Source organism: Microcebus murinus, chromosome 6 (assembly GCF_040939455.1).
Source record: "Microcebus murinus isolate Inina chromosome 6, M.murinus_Inina_mat1.0, whole genome shotgun sequence".
In the NCBI taxonomy this organism is placed as follows: domain Eukaryota; kingdom Metazoa; phylum Chordata; class Mammalia; order Primates; family Cheirogaleidae; genus Microcebus; species Microcebus murinus.
In genome coordinates this window covers 89,107,670-89,116,229 of record NC_134109.1, presented here as the reverse complement: position 1 = coordinate 89,116,229, position 8,560 = coordinate 89,107,670, and positions in this window count along the sequence as shown.

Genomic DNA, 8,560 nt, shown 5'->3' with positions numbered 1-8,560 from the left:
CAGGTTTGAGAATTACGCCATCAGTGTCTTTATCCAAACCTTTCAGATTAAGGCAGTGTAAGAAGCTGACTCCTGTGACCTCTCTCCACGGCCAGAGCACCATTAACCCCGACATGTGGGATAAATTCTATGGGTGATTCATCACACCAGGGTAACATCGAAGTTCTCCACATGAGAACTGGAAATGAAGGTAAGGAGGAATTTCAGATAATCCAACTAAAAATCAAAAGCTGTGATATGAAAAGCATATCCTTAAAGAGGGAAATGCCTAAGATTAATATTAACACATCTAAGCAGAGGATGTGTCCATCACAAGGGTGTGGACTCAGCGGTGGAGAAACAATTAAGTGAGAATCCCTGAGGCAAATGCCAGCCTTACCTATCCAGGCTGATGTCAAGCCTGCTGATAGACTATCTCTGTTGAGAGTTGAATATTTGGATCATCTAACAAACTCTCGTCAGTCTGGTTCTTCAGACACTTTCTGAAGATTTGGCTTCCCATGTAATAAACCGATGGGGAGAGAATAGGCTGGTTAGACTGACCCTATTGTCTGGGCCACCAGCCTGTTCCATTTCTCTTTGAAAATTAATAAAATGGTGTTCTATTCCAATGTCCATCAGCAAAATATATTATATAAACTACTATATCCATACAATAGAGTAATGCTTAGCAGTCAAGAAGAATAACGAACTGCTGAATGAATGAATGAATTTCAAAAATATAATGTAGAGCATAAGAAGCTAGACACAAAAGAATGCAGAGTGTACAGTATAATCCCATGTATGTAAAGTTCAAGATCAGGTAAAACTAACCTATGGTGGTAGGAATCAGAATAGCAGTTTCCTCTGGGAGGTGGAGGTATTGACCAGAAAGGAAGATAAGAAAATTTTCTGGAATGATGGAAATAATCTATATCTTAATCTAATTGATGGTTACAATAGTACATATATTTGTCAAAATTCGCCAAACTGTTCACTAAAGATTTGTGCTGTTTTCTAGATGTAAAATACATTTTAATATAGTATTGTTAACATAAAAAAGTGGTTGGTTTTAATTATTAGTTTCTTGTGAACTTTGTAAACATGAAGCAATTGAGTTTCTGAGTTGGCTAGGCCTCAGCAATGGTAAATTTTACAAATCTATAAACAATCTATAAAAATTCTGCCATTTTATAGAAGCCTGTTGGGACCTTGGTCAGCATATATATTTTGGTGTAATACTCCGTAGGGATTTTGTCAAATCTCTCCCAGAAACAAAAGTTGTCTGTGGCATTAGCTTATGCTATTGAAAAACAGACATTAAATAAATTTGACATGACTTGTTCTTAGTGAATCCTCGTTGGCTCCTGATAAATATGTTCCTTTTTTAATTGCCACAAGTTATGTTTCATTCTCTATTAAGGTTTTTCCAGGTTTACTAGTTTGTAGTTTTTGATATCCACACTATTCCCTTCAGAACATCAACACAGTATTTGCCTGAATGGAACCTTCTGGCACCTCTCACTAAGAGGCAAGTTTGCGTCATAAAATGTATTTGCTTTTTTATGGAATTGGAGAGAAATGTCCTAGAGAAGTTCATTAAGGATCCAAAGATGATCTCTCTTTTTTTTTTTTTAGGTAATCAATCAAGAACAGGGATCAAGTAGTTTTGCTTCCAAGTTAAACAGACCTGGTTTATTTTTATTTTGCTTTGTCTTTTCTTTTCTTTTTCCTTCCTTCCTTTCTTTTTTTTTTTTTTAATCTGGGCCAGGAAAGAGAGACCTGGTTTAAATCTTAGCTCATAGATGTGTCACCTTATGGAACTTACTTAACCTCTCTAAGCCCCATTTTCCTAATCTGTAATAAGGGAATTGCTATAGCAATTACACGAGGAAATTTTTGTAAAGCACTTACTGCAGCACCTGGCACATAGTAGCTATCATCATCATCAGTGGGAATCCTAGCTAGCCCCTCATGGATTGATTTTTCCAGGGCAATATTTTGTGAACCACTAAAGAGGCTCCATGGGCCAAAACCTTAATCTCTTTCTGCCAATTGCCAGACTGAGTTGAGAAGGACCAATTGATACAGCAAATTCACAAAAAACTATTCATTTATTTACAATGACAAAAAAATAGCTGTATCATCATGTTCTTTCCTTACATATATAATAGGGAAGGTAAATTATCTACAAAGGTGGTTTGATGAGTAGAGGATCATTGTTCCTTCCATTGGAAACACTCCTTCCCTCCTAAGCACCTGACTAGGTTATAGCTATAGATGTGCCCATAGAGCTGCACTCAATAGAGGTCCCACCACGGGCACTCATGTAGACCTTATTGCTTGGTGTAAATTATAACCATAGGTAGTTGATCTTACCTATTACATGTTCATTGTTATCATTCCATTTTTAGAGGGAATCTTAAGGCTTTCGAGGTATGTCATTGACTCTAATTGTTCATGCTTTATCTTCGGCTGTCTTCAATAATTTCTTACTTAAAGACTAGCTCTGAAATACCGTGCTTTATACTTGGATAAGAAGGTAATGAGGGGTGAGAAATGAGAGTTGAAGGATGTAACCTTACTGTTTTTCTGTTCAAAATGTCTTTGTGTATTTATATTCTTAAAAAAAGACATCAAAGGCTGGGTGAGGTGGCTCATACCTGTAATTCTAGAACTCTGGGAGGCCAAAGTGGGAGGATCGCTTGAGCTCAAGAAATTCAAGATCAGTCTGAGCAAGAGTGAGATCTTGTCTCTACTAAAAATAGAAAAAATTGGCGGGGCATCGTGGCTTGTACCTGTAGTCCCAGCTACAGGCCTGGAGGCTGAGGCAGGAGGATCCCGTAAGCCCAGAAGTTTGAGGGTGCAGTCAGCTACGATGATGTCACTGCACTCTACCTGGAGTGACAGAGTGAGACTCTGTCTCAAAATCAATCAATCAATCAAAATGTTTCAAGTACTTTATAAAGGTAATGTTAATAAATAGGGTACTCTTATTTAGCAACTATTATGTACTAGATCATAAACACAGACATACATTATTACATTTAGTCCTTAAAATCACATTTTTAGAAATGTAGTTTTATTGTCATTATTCAGATGGAAACACTAAAGTTCAGAGAAGTAAACTGCCTAAGGTTACACAGTGAGTAACTGGCAGACACACTATCTGAATATCTTTCTGATTCAACAATCTGTGTTTTTTTCTTCCACATTATATTCATGAAACAGGCCCTATCCTATTTTTAAGATCATTAGTTCTTCAACATGGAAGTCTTGAGTCATAGAAAAGTGGAATGTCAGATAGACTGGATTTGATCAGAAAAATAATTTGATAAGAGAAACAAATTATTAGACAAGATCATGGGACAGGATAAAATATGATCTTGCTTTGGAAGGTTTGAGAACAGTCATCACCCTAATTAAAGTGATTGGGTTCAAGCCGAGAGAGATTTTAAAATAAATTAATAAAAGAATGTCATTGAGGTCATAAACTCCTATAGATCTCATTCTCTGATGTAGTAGTTTCCAGACATATAAATAAATAAAAAAGGATGGGGAAAGGAGTAAAAATAGGATTGCTAACTTTGTATTTGCCCAGTAAAGATGTTAAAAAAAAAATCACACTATACCTTACTATAACTTTTATTTCCATAAATGTAAGACATTTTAACACTCCCCTTCCCTCCAAACTGAAAGAATATAATTTGAAAATAAAGGCTTGTCCATTCAAAGAAAGAGTAGTTGGTAATCTTACTCTGCACATGTATTCTACATTGTCATTATTTTGTATATATTTGCCTTAGACGGAAGAACTCCGTCTTTTAGTGGTGCTGGTACCAGTAAACCACTGAACTAGGGCTACATAATTCCCAGAAATAATTCTTTTGTAAATTACAACTGTATCAGGAAAATGGAACAATGTATTTACAGATAATATATCCATATAAAGCTAATTGCTCTTGTGTCACATATAGGTCTTTAACTTTAATTAAAAAAAATTGGTGAGTGACAATTCGCTTCCTACTATTTATTAAAAATTTGTAGAGTGAAGTATAAAGTTGTAATCTGTTATCATTTGTGTAAGGTGGTAAGTGATCTTTAAGTTCTCTAAGCCCCATTTGTTAGCATGTGGACATTCGCCTAAGCGAAGGTAACTCAAGAACTAGTTGGCCAGGGGCGGTGACTCACCTAGTACTCTGGGAGGCCAAGGTGGGAGGATTGCTTGAGGTCAGGAGTTTGAGACCAGCCTGAGCAAGAGCAAGACCCCATCTCTACTAGAAATAGAAAAATTAGTGGGGCGTGGTGTTACATGCCTGTAGTCCCAGCTACTCAGGAGGCTGAGGCAGGAGGATTGCTTGAGCTTGAGTTTGAGGTTGAAATGAGCTACGATGATGCCACTGCTCTCTGGCTGAGGTGACAAAGTGCAACTCTGTCTTAAAAAAAAACAAAAAAAAAAAAACTAGCAGGAATTTCTCAATTTATAAATCCCGAGAGAAGAAAACAAGGAAGTTTCATTGCTTCAACAAAAAATGTTTATTAAGTGCTTATTCTAGGGTTGGGCATAGACATTAATATAGTTTACAAGTGTTGCTAGATTCCAAAGCTCAGTGAGGGCTGAGACTCTGTGTAGTGCCAGGTGCTAACAGAGGTCCCACGCCAAGTGACGAGCTCAAATAAAGTTTGTTGAATGAATGGGAGAATAAATAAGAGGCATTTGTAAAAATCACAACAAAGACAGTATAAACAGAGGCTTGTTTACCAAACCATGAGAAACTAGAATCAAGGCCTACCCCTTCACATTTAGAAGGTAAATTTAGGGGAAATAAAAGAAACACAAGATAAAATGAAAATAAAATAAATCAAAAGTGAGCAAAACCAAAATAATACCAATCCAAAGCCAAAAACAAAGTCCTTGCCCACCAGCACCACTGAATCCAATATTGGAGACTGACCCTTATTTAAGAAAACTGGAATTAGGCATTCCGATCACATAATTTATTAAGTGAAATTTTGTCATTATAAAACATATATATTGTATTTGCCTGAGAAGGCTCAGTGACATGGGCACCTTTTCGGCTGATTTCATTAGAAGACAGGAACTGGATTATATCTTTATTATGAGTTTCTATTGAATTCTCCAAACATGCAAGGCAAAAGATAGGTACCATTTTTTGGGCACTGTGTTCATAGTAAATGTTGACTAATTGGTCTTCAGATTATTTCTACCAGCACTGTCACTAGGCCTCATAGTGTCTCCTTAGTAATACAGATGTGTGTGTTAGGAGAAATTTAATAATGATTATTATTTTATAGTTAAATTTGACCTGAAACACTTATATAGCACTTATTCTGTGCCAGGCAGTATCCTAACTGCTTTATATGTGTTAATTAATTTAATTCTTACAAAATCCCACGAGGGAGGTGCTATTATCACTCCTATTTTACAGATAAGAAAATGAGGGTATGGCATGGTTAATTTGCCCAAAATCATACAGTCAGCAAGCAGTAGATCTAGGATTTGAACCTAGCATGTTTCTCTCTCTAGTCTTTGTGTTAGACTGCCTCCCACTTTGGATTTTGTATGCTAAAATACACCAAAGGAGCCCTACATTGACCTACTAAATCAGAATCTCTGGGAGTAGTAATCCATGATCTTGCATTTTAGCAGGGTTTCTAGGTGATACTTCAACAATTAGCACCAGTCAATGCATTGACATTTGGGAACCGGAGCCCTAGGCTCCTCTTGCTTCCTCTTGCCACCACTGTCCAGTCAACCATCACGACGTGGTTGTTGTTGCCTTTGTGTTTGCATCGACCTTTTAGAATGGATGTCTGCAGCTTGGAGAAAATCCCAGAAATAATACTTAAGCAGTCCTCTAGAAATTCTGCAATGCTACTGCTTTGGCTAGCACACAGACACGGTATGGAAAAACCTGACATTGACAATTCTGAGTTGAAAAGTTATGTGGTGGAGTTGAAGTGTGAGTAAGAGGGAATTTGGGGAAATTTTGACCAGTTTATTTTGTCTATATTTTCTCTTATTGGTGTAGGCTCAGGAGAGCTAAATGTGATAAAAATCAAAAGAAATCTTTCAATAAGTTTAAAATAAATATCCCAAGTAATAAGAAAGCAGCATGTCATAGTTTAATGGGTAGTTACTCTTTCCTGGTGGTATGTAAAATAATGGCATATCTTAGAATCAGTGACAGATTAGATGAAATAGAAGAGATGTTTCCTTAATCTTTAAGAGTTACTCTGTGGTTCCTGATAAATGAATGAGATATTAAAATTTCTTCTCAGTAAACTTGGACTCTCCTTTAGAAAGAAACCAGAACAATGAATTAAAAGGTGAAAATAAATGTTGTGGACCCAAAGAACTAATGGTAGCGTCATACTCCTTCATCACCATCCCTTTCTTTCTTTCTTTTTTTTTTTTTTGTGACAGAGTCTCGCTTTGTTGCCCAGGTTAGAGTGAGTGCCATGGCTCACAGCAACCTCAAACTCCTGGGGTCAAGTGATCCTCCTGCCTCAGCCTCCCCAAGTAGCTGGGACTACAGGCATGTGCCACCATGCCCAGCTAATTTTTTCTATATATATTAGTTGGCCAATTAATTTCTGTCTATTTATAGTAGAGACAGGGTCTCGCTCTTGCTCAGGCTGGTTTTGAACTCCTGACCTCGAGCAATCCGCCCGCCTCAGCCTCCCAGAGAGCTAGGATAACAGGCGTGAGCCACCACGCCCGGCTCCTTTCTTTCATATAATTCTGATTTGGTTGGAATGTTTGAGATGGGGGTGTGGGGTGGGAAGTTGAAGGACAGAAATAATAAGTGGTAGATCTGAAAGGTTATGTACCAGAGGTGTAGATAACTTATTAACAAGGATGGTGTGATTATCCCAGAGCGTTTAGCTCATGATACTGACTCCTCTGTGGGTTTAGGTGGGATCCTATCATATTAATATCATCAAGTTCTATATATTGACATAATCTCAAACTTACTTTGCTCCTTTGCGCATAATTAATTCATAAACCCTTGGCAATTTATTAATCGGATTCAAAGATAAAGAAACAAAAAAAAGCAAGAAAAGTGTTGGAAAGCTAGCCCGTGATCAGTTATCACACAAACTCACTCCGTTGTTTTTGTAAAGTAAAAAGCTATCAGAGGCTGATAGGGCAGAGAAGACACCCTATTAGGGGTGTGAAATGCAGAGAATCTGAAGCCACATTTGATTTTGCAGCTTGAGAATAGGCAGAAAGTGTCCTACAGGAATCACTGGCCACAGACTAATGGCCAAAGCTCTAGTAATTGTTTTGGTTCCATAAAAGCAATGCGGATTTTGTTCTTTAACTGAAAGAATTTTAGTAGTATAGGGGTGTAGAAGCACACCCATCCTGTAGTGGATGGAGAGGCAGCACAAGGAGCAGGCTTGGGAAGAAGGAGCCAATTCATGGAAACAGTAAACAAATACCAATTGGATTCCTACAGAGATAACAATGTAACTTGCTGTTCAGTCTCTCTATAAGGTGACTGGTCTTCTCTGAGCATACCTTGTTCTGTATTGCCTCAATTTTTGCATATGCTCCTTATGCTTCTTTGCCTGGCGAATACTTCAAGATCTTGACAATTTAGAAGTGATCAAGTAAAATGGAAGGGCAAGGAGTGGGTTTATAAAAAGCATTCATTTGGTGGACATTTAGAAAAAAAAATCAAAGGCAATAAGGCAACATAGGATCTGCACTTGGAAAGCCAGGATCAGAGTCGACTAATTCCATCATTAATGGCCCGGATCTCTGCTTCCTGTTGTGCTCTACTTTGTGTCCTGCAGCACAGCCTTTTCTGCTCCTCTGCTCCATAGTTTGGCCTTCCCTCGTGCTCACTTCAATCCCAACTTTACAGGTTCTTTCAAGTCCTGCACTCACCATTATTTAACTGAGGATCTCTGGGTCCCAATTTTACATTCCCAGCTCAGAAAATCTGATTGGTGCAGCCCAGCCTCTATGTTGGTTTTCATTTAAGTAGATGTATAGCCCTGATCCAAGACTCGGTGGGTTCAGATGGGACAAACATGGTCAATTAGCAGAGGATAGATTGAGGCAATTTCAGAGGGGGCATGATTTGGATTAGCATCTCAAAATATGTACACTATTTTTGGCATAACTAATCATTGCTCTGTATTTCTTAATACCATTATCACATTGTAGGTGACTGCATGGTTTTTGTCTTTTTCATATTTCATTAGACTCTCAGCTCCTAGAGGGCAAGATGTAGCAATATATGACCTCAAAGTGCTTCTGTTTCTTCATCTGTTAAAAGGGGTTCAAAAAAGTACCTATGCCATTAAGTAGTAGTAAGTATTAAAAAAAAATATGCCCCATAAACATTAGCTATCAGTATTATTATCTATTTTTCTTTGTAGCTTCTTTCTCCATATGCTAATTAGGAGGAATAAATGGTTCTCAAAATTTTTTTATGTGTGGTTAAACTAAATTCTCAGTAGAAAAGTCATGAGTGGGTTTTCACATTCGGGATACATGGAATCACTCCTTTCCTAAGAATAATTTTAATTGTGCTATTTCACT